Below are 14423 nucleotides of genomic sequence, written 5' to 3' on the forward strand. Positions count from 1 at the left end.
CAGGGTGTGTGAGATGGGACCTAAAGTCACATGTGAATAAAGCTCCTGATAATTCCAGTGGTACATGAATAAGTATATGAATTTACTGAAGGATTGTTTCCCTACAATTAGTTCAGTAAAGGATGAGAGGTTCCATTTGGGATTTCTAGCCAAATAGGTAAGAGAAGGGATTGAAATAGACTTGAGCATCTGAAGTGACTTGCCTGGAGGCACATGTTATATAAGATACATAGTTTTAACTGGGAGGGTTTGAAGTAGTTATTGCATAAATAAGGTGACTGAAAGGTTTGAGTTAAACAGAGTCATAAAATGCTGGATAGTATGGGAATAATTGATGTAAGTCTTGTGACTGAGCCTCATTCTTATCTGCCCTAGGTTTACCATTGGCCAAACATAAGAGATTTTAAGGGAATGTCTGCTTTTGATGGGTGTGTGAACAGTTTAAAATAGATAGTACAATTCTGAAAACAACATATTGTGTTTGGGTCAATTCAACTTTTCTTTACTTTATGTGACCTGTTTTAACAAACTACATTGCAAAAGAAAAATATACCAAAAAAATCCACAAAAAAGTAGTACACAAAACATTACATAACCAAATCATCAAAATCTATCACAAATAATTCCTTTAATACATAAAAATGAAACACAAACCAATTTACACACACAAAACACAAAAAAACACACAAACACACTGACAACCATGACTCATTCTGTGCCAAAACCTACTGAACAGTTTGGCGGTCATATTTTGTAACGTTTTGCGTTACGTCTAGTTATTGTTCTTTGTAGCAATCTTCTGCGCTTAATTCAGCTCAAACCGCTAAAATTAGAAACTTTGTTCGAACTTTGTTGCATAGGTCTTTTAAAGGACACTTATATGTATGTTTTAAACTTCATACTTTTTAAGATATTAAAGAAAAACTAAAGTAATGAAGTACCTATACTAAAACTATGCAAAATTATATTGTTTACTTAAGGTTTCCGCGGTAGGCCTACCTTTCTAGTACCGATACACCGCGCAACTTATATGTTTTGTATAGCTTACTGTATTGGAATAATAATAAAAACTACGCTGTGTTATATTTTTTTTAAATCTTTGGAAGCCAGACTTTTTCGAGGACCTCCAGGCAAGGCGTCCCCCAGTTAAAGAACCGCTGATTTAGAGGACCATTTCTCAATGGTTTTGTTCTTTAATGAATGTTTGTTTATTACAGTAATAACTTATTTTTCAACCAGTAACTATAATAAAAAAGAGGAAAATTCGCAACTTTCACCTAAAAACAGCAACTTTAACCGCAACTTTTTGGAAAGCTCTCGCGAAATCAGGAATTTAAGGCCGGAACGATGACAAAAAGGCCGGCGAAATCCTGGGGGGACTGATTCCCTGTCCAAAGTGTCACTGTCCTATGTGAATAAAGGCAAAAAGGCCAAAATAAATCTTTAAAAAAAAATACTGTCTGTCAACCCATTATTTTCAACCTCACAAAATCAGGCTGCCAAAATTCAGGTCTTAAAATTTGTGTCTCAGAAAATTCAGGTCTTTAGATCCAGGCATCACAGGAAGAATATGCAACGGTCTTCATCATGTTAAAAAACGGTCATGGTGTTTTTGGTCATGGTGCTTATTTGTTTATGTTTTCTATAGCTAATGTTTTTTAAAGTTCTTGTTCGCCACTCCACTCTAGCTCTAGTTGTAAGTCCAGTGTATGGGACTGTGGTAAAACTGTAGTGTGTCCATTTCACCAATCTATGGGGAAAAAGTCTGTGCACTTGCTATTGTGTTTTACTGTTTATTGAGTACAGTGAATTAGTTTCCTTTTACTGTGTTTATTGATTGTTTTTTGGGGTGATAAGTTAGTTGTGGTGCTAATATTGGTTATTATTGGTTGTGTAAATGTGTCATTGATATTTGTTATCACTGGTATAATAAGTTGTGTGTGCGGATGAGTTTTGTATATGTGTTACTGATATTAGTTATATCAGTGAATGTGCTGAATGAAGGAAATTGTGGCATGAATGATCTGTGCTTTTTATGCTGGATGGGAATGGATGTCCTTGAAAGAGGAGCGCAGACACCTTAAAACTGGTATTTGATTGTAGAGACACAAAGTAATGCACAGGGTGTGTGAGATGGGACCTCAAGTCACATGTGAATAAAGCTCCTGATAATTCCAGTGGTACCAGTGAATAAGTATATGAATTTACTGAAAGATTGTTTGCCGACAATTAGTTCAGTAAAGGATGAGAGGTTCCATTTGGGATTTCTAGCCAAATATCTATGGTAAGAGAAGGGATTAAAATAGACTTGAGCATCTAAAGTGACTTGACTGGAGGCACATGTTATATAAGATACATAGTTCTAACTGGGAGCAGTGGCGCAAAAAGTGGGTATGCGCTGTATGCGGCGCATAGAGGCGCCGCACCATGGGAGCGCCAAAGCGATGGTAAAAAAAATATATATATATTTGTGTGTGTGTGTGTACAGTATATACAGTATGCACCATAGCGTACCATTACCATTATGGTAGGCATGCAGTGACTGATATACTTTAAAATAAACCTTTATTATTTAAAGCCCATACATGATGATGTCTGGCACACTTATTTATTTATTTGTTTAAGAAAAGAAAAAAAACGTGTGTGTGTGCATACCCCCCTGACACTGGGCAGTTGCACCCCTGACTGGGAGGGTATGAAGTAGTTATTACATAAATAAGGTGACTGAAAGGTTTGAGTTAAACAGAGTCATAAAATGCTGGATAATTGATTTAAGTCTTGTGACTGAGCCTCATTCTTATCTGCCCTAGGTAGTCCAACAGAGAAGTACTTTTGGGGGGTTTCCCTACCTTCTGTTTTCATCTGGATCTTCTGTGTTTTTGTAAATAAAGACAAAATCTTTTCCTGAGATCTGCACTTGGGTTCTTTATTTTTAGGCAGTATGCATTGTTTGAATAATCACATTAACCAGGATTTTCCAGATAAAAGTGACATGGATTAAGAGGTTTTACTCTGCAGCCTCCTTGCCCTTTAAAAGAGAACAAAGGAAAATAATTAACTAGATGACAAATAAAAATCAATGACACTTACATTTTCAAAGTTTATTGGTGAAATAATTGTAATGTTTGTTAAGAAAACATTATCCTACCTTTCCGGCATCGCGGCTCTTGGTCTTGAGCTTGTTGACCTGGGACTCGGCAATGTCAGCACGCTCCTCAGCCTCCTCCAGCTCATTCTGAACCTTCCTGCACTTGGACAGGTGAGTATTGGCCTGTTCCTCCTGTTGTATATGAAATTGAGTGCAATTAATACAGAAAAACAAAACAAGAGTCAATGTGAGGTTGCAAAAGAAGCAGATATTTTCCTGTATAGCAAAGGCAGAAAAATACTCACAGCTTCCTCAGCCTGCCTCTTGTAGCCCTTGACCTTCAGCTGCAGCTTGTCAACCAGATCCTGCAGTCTGGTGACATTCTTCTTGTCCTCCTCAGTCTGCAGAGACAACCAGTTTGTTAAAGAATGTCCTCCCCTCTTAGATTTTGCATGCAGTTCTAGAGAAAGAGGACAGCTTTCTTACCTGGTAGGTAAGCTCCTTCACCCTCCTCTCATATTTGCGGACTCCCTTGACAGCATCAACTCCACGTCTCTGTTCAGCCTCAACCTCACCTTCCAGTTCACGAACCTTAACATGAAAAATATTTCCATTTCAGACACAACCCCTGTTTTGTTTTTACATATTCGATCAGAGTCATATTTTGTTACCTACCCTGGACTCCAGTTTCTGGAGCTGTTTCTTGCCACCCTTCATGGCCAGATTCTCAGCCTCATCCAGGCGGTGCTGCAGATCCTTGACAGTGACTTCCAGGTTCTTCTTCATCCTCTCCAGATGAGAACTGGTGTCCTGCTCCTTCTTCAGCTCCTCTGCCATCATGGCAGCCTACATGATGGAATAGTGTATTTTTAAATAATAGAGGTAAAAGTACTTTTAAATATAATGCTCTGCTTCAGAAAATAAAACCTTACATCAGTGATGGCTTTCTTGGCCTTGTCCTCAGCATTTCTTGCCTCCTGGACGATGTCATCAACTTCACCTTGGACCTGAAGGAAGTCAGCCTCAAGCTTCTTCTTGGTGTTCAGCAGACTTGTGTTCTAGTGTGGAGAAATAAGCAACCTCAGTTATATTTTTAATGCTGGAACTGTTTGTTTAATGTATCGGTTTAAACAACCTTTTTTATTCTCTACCTGGGAATGTAGGAGGCCAACACGCTCACTGGCATCTACCAGCTCCTGCTCAGCCACTTTGCGGCCTCTCTCTGTCTGCTCCAGGGCAGCTCTCAGCTCCTCGATCTCAGCCACCATCAGGGCGTTCCTGCGTTCCACCATGGCAGCCTGCTCCTTCATTTCTTCCTGTCCTCTGACAGCATCATCAAGGTGCAGTTGAGCATCCTGGTTGACAGAGAAATGTGTGGTGTTTGCTATACTTCATTTGTGTGAGCACTGTAATATCAAAACACTGAATATTTATACTACTCACCTTGAGCGTACCCTGGACTGTCCTCAGTTGTTTCTGGGACTCAGCAGCCTGGCGGTTGGCGTGGCTCAGCTGAATCTCCATCTCATTAAGGTCTCCCTCCATCTTCTTCTTGATTCTCAGGGCATCATTCCTGCTCCTGACCTCTGAGTCCAGGGTGCTCTGCATGGAGTCAGTCACCCTCTGGCTATTCCTCTTAATCTGCTCCATCTCCTCATCCTTCTCTGCAAGCTTCCGGTCAACCTCACCCTTGACCTGGTTCAGCTCAAGCTGGACACGGAGAATCTTGGACTCCTCATGCTCAAGAGTTCCCTATTTTTAAATTGAGTTTAAAACATAGAAGCTTAAGATATGACCAATTGCTTAATGTATTAAGATTGAATCTCTCCACTCCATCCTGTTCGATTTTGTATTTGTACCTCAGCCTCTTCCAGGGCAGTCTGGATCTCAGCCTTCTCAGTCTCAACAGTCTTCTTGGTCTTCTCCAGCTCATGAATGCTCTTTCCAGTCTCACCAAGCTGCTCAGTCAGGTCAGAGATCTCCTCTGCAACAAGACATTTAAAACACAAAGTCAGCATCTACCAATCTTCTATTGATTTTTATTCTAGGATAAAACATTTCGTTTTTATCTTCTCTTAACAAGCTTTGATTTGGAAGTATTTTAAGGCCATTTTGACTTACGTTGGAGATTCTTGTTCTCCCTCTTAAGAGTCTCCAGATGGTCAAGAGCCTCCTCATAGGAGTTCTTCATCTTGAACATCTCAGTGCTGAGAGAGCGAGCCTCTTTCTGGGCACCCTCCAGCTCTGCCTGACCCTCCTCATATTTCTGCTTCCATTCTGCCAAGACCTTTAAAAAACAGTTTGTGTCTTGGGTTCATTTCACTTATGAGACACTGCTACCAAAAATCCATACGTCCATATTATGTAATATGAGTCCTAGTTTGTCCTACAACATCAAACTAATTCCAGATAGAGGTATAACCTTGTCAAAGTTTCTCTGCTTCTTGTCAAGGTTGGCAGCCAGACCATTGGCTCTCTCCACATCCACCATGAGGTCCTCAACCTCACCCTGGAGTCTCTGCTTGGTTTTATCCAGAGAAGCACACTTGGAGTTGATAGCCTCAATTTGCTCCTCAGACTCCTGTAGACGCTGGGCAAGCTTTTTCCTGACAATGCAAACGATTGAAGTTAGAGGACGTCGACAGGTTTTAGTAGACAACATAACAACCAGTATCCACATTCTATATGTTTCTTTGCCTGTTTGGTACATACTTGGACTCCTCAAGCTCTTCAGTGCGCTGGACTGCATCAGTTTCATACTTGGTCCTCCACTGAGCAACCTCGCTGTTGGCCTTGGACATGCCACGCTGCAGCTCAGCCTTTGCCTCCTGCTCCTCCTCAAACTGCTCCCTCAGAAGGTCGCAGTCGTGGCGTGCAGACTGAACACCGTGGGCCAGAGCGTTCTTGGCCTGTTTGTGAACAATGAATGGTGTTCATTTAGGGCTTCACAAAATGTGGGTTATATATTCCAATTTCTTCATGTCATTCACGGGTATCAGTACCTTGACTTCCTCCTCATTTAGCCTCTTCAGCTCCTCAATTTGCTGAGTGAAAGCCTGTTTGCTTCTACTCAGCTGAGACACAAGAGCATCTTTCTCCTCAACCTGGCGGCTGAGCTCACCAGTTTCAGTCTGAAGTCTTGCTCTCTGAGAACTGAGGTCGTTGACCTGGCGAGCAGCCTCATCACTCTTGGCCTTGATTTCACTGAATTGGTCCTCAAGGGTACGGCACATCTTCTCAAGATTTCCCTGTTTGTGAAAGAAAAATGAATAAGCAACACAAAAGTCAGAAATGTTTATGGCAATTATTAAAATTTTACCTGACAACATTTAATACAAAACGTACAAGAGTATGTTGTTTCTATCATTGTTTGCAATATGATTTTGTTTGTAGTTAAAGTAAGCTAGAGCATTAAGGTTGACATGTCACAAACCTTAGCTTTAGCGACTGCCTCCATGTTGCTGGAAAGATCATCAATCTCCATCTTGTATTCACTCTTCTCCTTCTCAAGCTTCTGCTTGACACGCTGGAGGTTGTCGATCTGCTCTCCCAGCTCGGCCACGCTATCAGCCTGCTTCTTACGGAGAGCTGCAGCAGTGGCTTCATGCTGCAGAGTGGACTCTTCAAGGTCACGACGCAGCTTCTGGAACTCAGCCTCACGCTTCTTGTTCATCTCAATTTGAGCAGCAGTGGCACCACCAGCCTCCTCAAGCCTCTCACTGATCTCCTCAAGTTCCCTGGAGAGATCAGCTCTCTGCTTCTCAACCTTAGCACGAGCTGCACGCTCAGCCTCAATCTCTTCTTCCAATTCTTCAATGCGGGCCTATTGGTTGTTAAAAAGTAATAAGTGATACTGAGAAAGAACAGGCAAATGATAGTAAACACTATTCGGTACTGAAGATGTGAAACAAACCTGAAGCTCCTTGATCTTTTTCTGGAGCTGAGCACCCAATGATTGTTCATCCTCAATCTTGCTAAGGAGCTGGCTTGTTTCAAAGTCCTTCCTGTATAGTTGTGAATTAAAATAGTTGTTAACGGCTGCTAATACTAAAAAAGGGCTAAAAAAGGGAGTACATGTTTGCATGAATCATTAGTTACTAATATACTTCTACATTACTTCTTCATCTTCTCATCAGACTGCTGCTTGTCATTCTCCAGATCCATGACACTCTCCTGGGACAGTTTCAGGTCACCCTCAAGCTTTCTCTTGGCTCTCTCAAGGTCCATGCGGAGCTTCTTTTCTTGCTCCAGGGAACCCTCAAGCTGCAGATACAATGCATAAAGTAATTAAGTAGCACAATGTTATATGTGCATTTCTTTACACAGACAGGCCCTTAACTTACATCATCCACTTGCTGTTCAAGCTTAGTCTTGGCCTTGGTCAGAGTGTTGACTTTGTCTTCCTCTGCCTGGAGATCATCAAGAGTCTGCTGATGGGCCTCTTGGAGGGCTTTCTTCTCTTTTGTCAGCTTAGCAATGGCCTCATCCTGAGAGGCCATCTCCTCTGTCAAGTTCTTGACCTACACATAGAAAGTTTTATATCAATATCCAGTAAACCTCACAAAGACTTCTTGAAAATAAAACATTATTCTTTTTATTTTTTAAAGAATATAAACCTTGTTTTCAGTGGCATGTTTCTCCTTCTCCACTTTGGCCAAGGTCAGCTCCAGATCATCAATGTCCTTCTTGAGCTCAGAGCACTCATCCTCCAGTTTCCTCTTCTTGGCAGTCAGCTCAGCATTGATTTCCTCTTCATCCTCCAGTCTCTCGGTTGTCTCCTTGAGTTTGGCCTCAAGCTGGATCTTACTCTTGATCAGACCCTCACACCTCTCCTCAGCATCATTGATAGTCTCTTCGCTCTACAGTACATACAAGATGAAAGGATGAAATCTGATTTGTATTGAAAACATAATTCTTAGACAGTTAGTGATTTGAATATTGCAATGATGTGAAGGATTGTTACCCGTTGTACAGGTATACACTTACAGATGACATTTGCAGATGCAGGTCATTCCTCTCTTGCACAATAGCCACCATCTTCTCCTCAAGCTCCTTCTTCTTGGCATCAACCTTTGCAAACGTCTCTTTGAGTTTTGCATGTTCCTCTTTCAGGGCAACCAGCTCCTTCTCAGTTTCAGCACTCTGAAGCAGAGGCTTGATCTTGTAGTACACCTTCATCCATGGCCAGTGCTTCACATTAATGAATGAGCGGATATTCATCTGGATAGTGAAGATTGCATCTCTGCAATAGAGGTTAGTTTGTTGATTAAACCGTGTTGAAGCTTACTGAATAGATAAGAGGGATTCTGTCAAACACTGACAGTGATTAGTCCAGTCTTTTATATACATCTGTGTTGATGGAAATTATCTCTGTTTTGTACATTTGTACTTATATTTAAGAGATTGGCAAATTATTTAACACAAACTAATGTGTTACAATTAAAAAACCTACAATGCTATGTTTCATGGCAGATCATTTTGTGCGTGATTCCACCAAATACATCACACATTACCTCCTTTCCATCATCGCGACAAACTCCCTCCTCATCAGGTATGCACGGCAAAGAGCCTGAGTCATTGTGACCAGGGAAACCAGTTTCTCATCTCGCATCTCCTCAAGGGTACCAAGCAGACCAGCTTTGAAGAACACCTAAAAGAGAAGAACAAAAAATGATGAGGTGTGTGATTGAAAGCAGAAATGGACACACTGTATGTAATTCAATATTTATCCATAATAACAGATATAAGATAGAAACATTCTCCACCTTAGTGTGTCCAAACTTGTACTCATCGTGAGGAACATCGATGGATCCCAAGAGCTTCTCAGCAGCCTTTTTGTTATCAATGAACTGACCCTCAGGAATAACACTGGCATTCAGTACTTTGTATCTGTTGTCAATAATAAGAAAAACAGTATTCAACCCATATAATACATATATGAAGTGTGTATTATCAGTTATTGTTGTATATTGCTTTATGTTTACCTCTGCTTGAAGTCAGCATACATGATTCTGCTTGGGAAACCCTTTCTACAGATTCTGATACCCTCTAGTACACCATTACACCTGAGCTGGTGGATGACCAGGAAGTTCTGCATATAACCTGTGAAAATACAGGGATGTGAAATGTTCAAGCAAATACAAGGTGTTGAATAATGGACATGTCTAATTTACTAAAAGCCCTTTACCTGGTTTCTTAATTTCATTTGGAATCAGACAACGCACAAAGTGAGGATGGGTGGCCCTCAGGTTGGTCATCAGTTTACCCAAGTTCTCCTGTTGAGGCAAGAATGTATACAATTTTAATCATACAGTCAATTGTGCTGGGACAATTATTGATTGATTGATCATTTTCTTCTTGATATTGAAACACATACCCTGAACTGTGAGGACACAGTCTGCATGGAGCCACCCTTCTTCTTACCACCCTTCTTAGCACCACCAGTCTCTGTTGACATACAAATAATGAATCGAATAATTAAGTTATATACATATAATCTAATATAATTACTATTTGTGTATTAGCCGTTTGACTTGAACAGGTTATTACCCTCAACAGGAGGTGGGTACAGGACAGGCAAAAGTTTGACTGCTGACTTCTGGTACAGCTGCACAACAGTGTCGTTCAGTGGATCCTTGTTCTTGTCCAACCATCCAGTAACATTGTAGTCCACAGTGCCGGCATAGTGCACCAGGGAGAAGTGAGCTTCAGCTTTGCCTTTCTTAGGCTTGGGCTTCTCAAAGGCTTGGTTCTTTCCAAGATGCTGGGCATACAGCTTGTCCTTGAAAGTGGTGTCAGAGGCCTTGGGGACAATGCACTCCTCTTCAAGGATGGCAAAGATACCCATGGGCTGTTGAAAAATAAGATTGTTTAGTTATAAAAGTGGACATCATGAAACTATACAAATATAACACTGTGCTATTTGGATTGATTGAAACTGACCCTTTCAATCAGCTCAATGCAGGCAGCCAAGTCCATGCCAAAGTCAATGAACGCCCAAACAATGCCCTCTTTCTTGTACTCCTCTTGTTCCAGGACAAACATGGTGTGGTTGAAGAACTGTTGCAGTTTTTCATTGGTGAAGTTGATACACAGCTGCTCCATGCTGTTGTACTGTGTTGGATGCATATTCAAACATTATTTGAGAGTGGCACTTTTAAGTCACTGGAAACAAATAATGTTAGTTATAATTTTGTCCTCACATCGAAAATCTCAAATCCAGCAATGTCCAGCACACCGATGTAGAAGTTACTTGACTGCTTGGTGTCCAGCATCTCGTTGATACGAATGACCATCCACAAGAACATCCTCTCATAGATAGATTTGGACAAGGCTGACACTGAGTTGTTGACCTAAAACAATATGTAAGAATTACTACTTACTTACTATGATGAGACAAGGCAGGGTTTCCACTGTCATGGAAATCCTGGAAAAATCATGGAGTTTTAAAATCCCATTTTCCAGGGCTAGGAAAGTCGGTAAAGTCACTGAAGGTTCTGGACAAGTCAAGAAATAATTATTTTGTTAAATGTAGGTCTAATGAAATATATTATGTTTTTGTACTCTTTCATGGATAATGGTTTTGTTGTGCCTGATACAGTATCTACTTGAATTGACATAGCCCGTCTAATAGAAAAGTAATGGAAAAGGTTGTGTTTTACTTTTCTTTCAGAGTTTAGGCCCAATCTGTGCTGTAAAGTATATCAGTTTGCTTATTTATTAGCTTGTGAAGATTCATGGAGATTTGATTAAAGGTCCTTGAAAAGTTTTGAAATGTTGTCAATTATAAAGGGTGTGAACCCTGAAAAAGGAAATACCAGCAGTACAATTCTTGTCAAACAATGTCAAAATCCTTGTGGTCTTTAGTCAATTGTCCTTGTATGTGAGATACCTGTGGCACAGTCTGACCCTTGGTGACATATTCAGTTCCGACTTTCACCCTTGGGTAGCACAGAGCCTTCAGCATATCAGCAGAGTTTAGTCCCAGGAGGTAAGCGATTTTGTCAGCATCTTAAAACAACAAAGCATTTCAGTGAGTTATTTGTATCAATATTTTACCCAGGAAAGTCATTCTTAACCTAAATTGAGAGGCCACTAAAAAATATCTAAGAATGACATCGTAGAAATATTTACTGGCTTCTGTTGTAGGTAATACATATAATATATTAATAACTATAATTGGAGGAAAACTACAACTTCAAGTTAATATACATGCTGATCTATCTTTTAATGAAATTACTTAAATGAATAAGACTACCAAGTAGTTATCACTAGAACTGACCCAAGTTCAGTAGACTTTTAAAACCTACCCTCAGTGCCTTCAGGCTCAGCCTGCTCCTCACGCTGCTTCTGCTTGAATTTCATATTGCCATGATGGAGCACAGCACCAGTCAGTTTGTAAATGGTGACTTTCTCGTCTGCAGTGAAACCCAGGATGTCAATGGCATCCTGTAATTACATGCATAGATAAAGTTAAAGCGCATCAATCATTTTTAATCTTTAGTGTTTATGAGAATGTCATTCTCATTGAATTTATTGTCCAGAAGAAAAGATCATGGATATCTCACATCGGTTGCGTCCAACTCTTCTTTGTCATTAATGCTGGCCACAGTGATCTGACCCTGACTGCACATGGGGAAGTCATAGGGGTTGCTTGTGATGAGGCACATTTCTATAGAGGGGGAAAACAATAATTTGTTGTTGCAAATTGATAATTACATGTTGTGATTTTTGATTGTTGGTTGAAAATAATAACCCCACCAATAATCTCAGGCTTGTGGTTGGTCATCATCTGGAAGAAGATGTGGTAGCCTCTCTCATCAGGAAGCTGGAATGTCACTCTAGACTTTTCCAGCAGGTCTATTTAGGTGGGGAAGAATATATTTTAACTTTAAAAAAATGAAGGCAGCAATAATGTAAAACTTTTATATAAACAGGATAATTATACTTACAAGTCTCAATATCAGCTTTAGCCAGTTTTCCAGTTGAGGCAAAGTGAATTCTGATGAATTTTCCCTGTTTTAGACAAAATTATATCATAAGTAATTTTATCTAAATAATAACCACAGAACTGAGGCCAGAGTTTAAATAAGAAGTTAACTTACAAAACGGGAAGAGTTGTCATTCCTCACAGTCTTGGCATTACCATAAGCCTCCAACAGTGGGTTAGCAGCAATAATCTGGTCTTCAAGAGAGCCCTGCAAGTGGAAGAAACGTTCAAGGAATATGTTGTTATGAAGAGAATGTTTGTGTTGCTTTATGATAATTAGCACATAAATGTGTAAGGGGTCTGACCTGCATCTTTCCAGGCACCACCTCCTTTTTTCCACCACTGACTGCAATTGTTGCAAAGTACTGGATGACACGTTTGGTGTTCACAGTCTTGCCAGCACCAGATTCTCCGCTAGATGAAACATTTGAAATTTTTCAGATAAGAATTGTGTGTGCCACAGGGTAACATAGAAGATAATGCAAAGTTTTAAGTCATGCATTGACACTTACGTAATCAAAACAGACTGGTTCTCCCTGTCTGAAGGACAAATGCAATTTTAGATAAATCTCTTTTTTTATTTATTGTTAGTTCATGAACAAATATGCAATTCAATCTTATTATTTAATGACTAAAATGAATGCTTACCTTGGAGCATGAACTGATAAGCATTGTCAGAGACAGAGAAAATGTGGGGTGGGGCCTCCATACGCTTCTTGCCTCTGTAGGCCTCCACCACTGCTTGGTCATACACAGGGAGCCACTTGTAGGGGTTCACAGTGGCACAGAAAAGTCCAGAGTAGGTCTAGAATGGGGAAATAAAGGGGATTGGTTTCACAGCTCTTTTTTTTTAACATAGTTTTTTTTTATCTGTGATAAATCATAAAGCTTACGTAGATCATCCATGCTGCGTAACGCTCTTTGAGGTTAAACAGGACAGAGGCTTCATTGAGGTGGGTCATCATGGCCATGTCCTCAATCTTGTCATACTTGGGAGGATTCAGGGGGAAGATCTCGTCCTCCTTAACGGTAACTTCCTAAAACAAATGGACAATATAAAGAGATAAAGGCAACAAACTTTCTGTTTAATGGAAATACTTAATCATTTTCTTAACTAAGAGCCTTGCTAACATACCTTTTTTTCTATAAGCGTTTCAACAGTGACCTTGCCATCAGCTCTACTCTTGATTGTAGCCTTCAGGTACAACTCCTCCTTGTCAACTACGAAACAAGCTGACTTTGCATCAAAGGGCATGGTTTGGGCCTCAAGCCTCTCCCTCTCAGGCTTACGGAGGTAAATGGCAGCCGGGCCATAAGTGGCCATATCTGCGTCCCCCATGGTTGAGGTTATCTGTTGGAAGAAGAGGCATGAACATGTCATTTTGTAATAAGAATTAATACACGGCTCTTAATGCTGTAGAATGCTCCATTCACTTGAATGGGGCTTCCCAACGTTCTGCGGTCAACTATTTTCCGATAACTGACCGTTGCTATACAGTTAATGACCGCTGTCAAGGAAAGTGGCCTTTTTGCCTCTGATTCACATCTTTCGTAGCACTCCGCAAGTAGTACGGTAACTTATCAAGGGAGTTTCAGCGGACGGTTGAGCAGCTGTGTTCTAAAGAATGTTCAACTGTCTTTGAAGTTCAACGTCTTTGGCGAACTATTTCTCTGCTTTTTAACACTACGTATAGTAACAAAAACAAATACATTGTAAAAAGACACACTGTGTTAAGTAATTTTTTTAGTTTTAGCCGTATAATAAGAGGGATAATGTATAGAACGCCGGTCATTGTCGGGAAAATAAGCCCCTTCACGGTGAATCAACACCCCTCCGCTTCGCGTCGGGGTGCTGTTCGCCCTGTCGGGGCTTATTTTCCCGACAATGACCTGCGTTCTATACATTATCCCTTACATATTACAACCAGGGACTGTAAGAAACATAATTCATCCATGCAACATAACATATCTGAAATAAGTAAACAAACTAACAACTGGATAATTGTTTGAGTGTTTTGTAGTGACTGTGTATGAGGCAGTCAAGTAAACAGTAAATATTTACAATTTATCTAATGTGGGAAACAGGTAATCACATTAAACCATGGGTATCTTGCTATTCAAAATGCACCCTACGGGCGTGGGGTAGGGTAGTTATTATTTAGCGGATTTAAAATGTTGTCTTTGTCTTTTAATCAAGATGTATGTGCAGTCTTTTTCAAGGATGAAAGACATAAGCAGATCTGAAAGTAGGTGTCAAAAATGTTAAAGCGCATTGAGTGCATTGTCTCTTCTCTTATAGTATTTTAAACATTTGAAGTGATGTCTTCATAGAACCTCACTGAAGCC

General features: G+C 40.3%; 1 pseudogene across 1 annotated transcript; it reads right to left on the minus strand.

The window, feature by feature from the left end:
- Window positions 1–2977: 2977 nt before the first annotated feature.
- Window positions 2978–13416, minus strand: LOC308362969 (myosin heavy chain, fast skeletal muscle-like; annotated as a pseudogene). The gene is made up of 37 exons (XR_013969102.1): window positions 13213–13416; window positions 12971–13114; window positions 12726–12882; window positions 12590–12617; window positions 12383–12491; window positions 12193–12285; window positions 12040–12103; window positions 11849–11947; window positions 11398–11759; window positions 10980–11098; window positions 10291–10440; window positions 10031–10201; window positions 9638–9938; window positions 9465–9535; window positions 9276–9363; window positions 9073–9190; window positions 8854–8977; window positions 8602–8738; window positions 8075–8330; window positions 7705–7947; window positions 7432–7608; window positions 7206–7351; window positions 7002–7092; window positions 6522–6911; window positions 6091–6336; window positions 5801–5997; window positions 5511–5694; window positions 5210–5375; window positions 4948–5072; window positions 4532–4840; window positions 4240–4443; window positions 4021–4146; window positions 3764–3934; window positions 3575–3679; window positions 3394–3489; window positions 3149–3280; window positions 2978–3028 (listed from the first exon to the last, which is right to left on the minus strand). The product of XR_013969102.1 is annotated as a myosin heavy chain, fast skeletal muscle-like (transcript).
- Window positions 13417–14423: the final 1007 nt, after the last annotated feature.

This window comes from Sprattus sprattus (assembly GCF_963457725.1).
Source record: "Sprattus sprattus genome assembly, chromosome: 3".
In the NCBI taxonomy this organism is placed as follows: domain Eukaryota; kingdom Metazoa; phylum Chordata; class Actinopteri; order Clupeiformes; family Clupeidae; genus Sprattus; species Sprattus sprattus.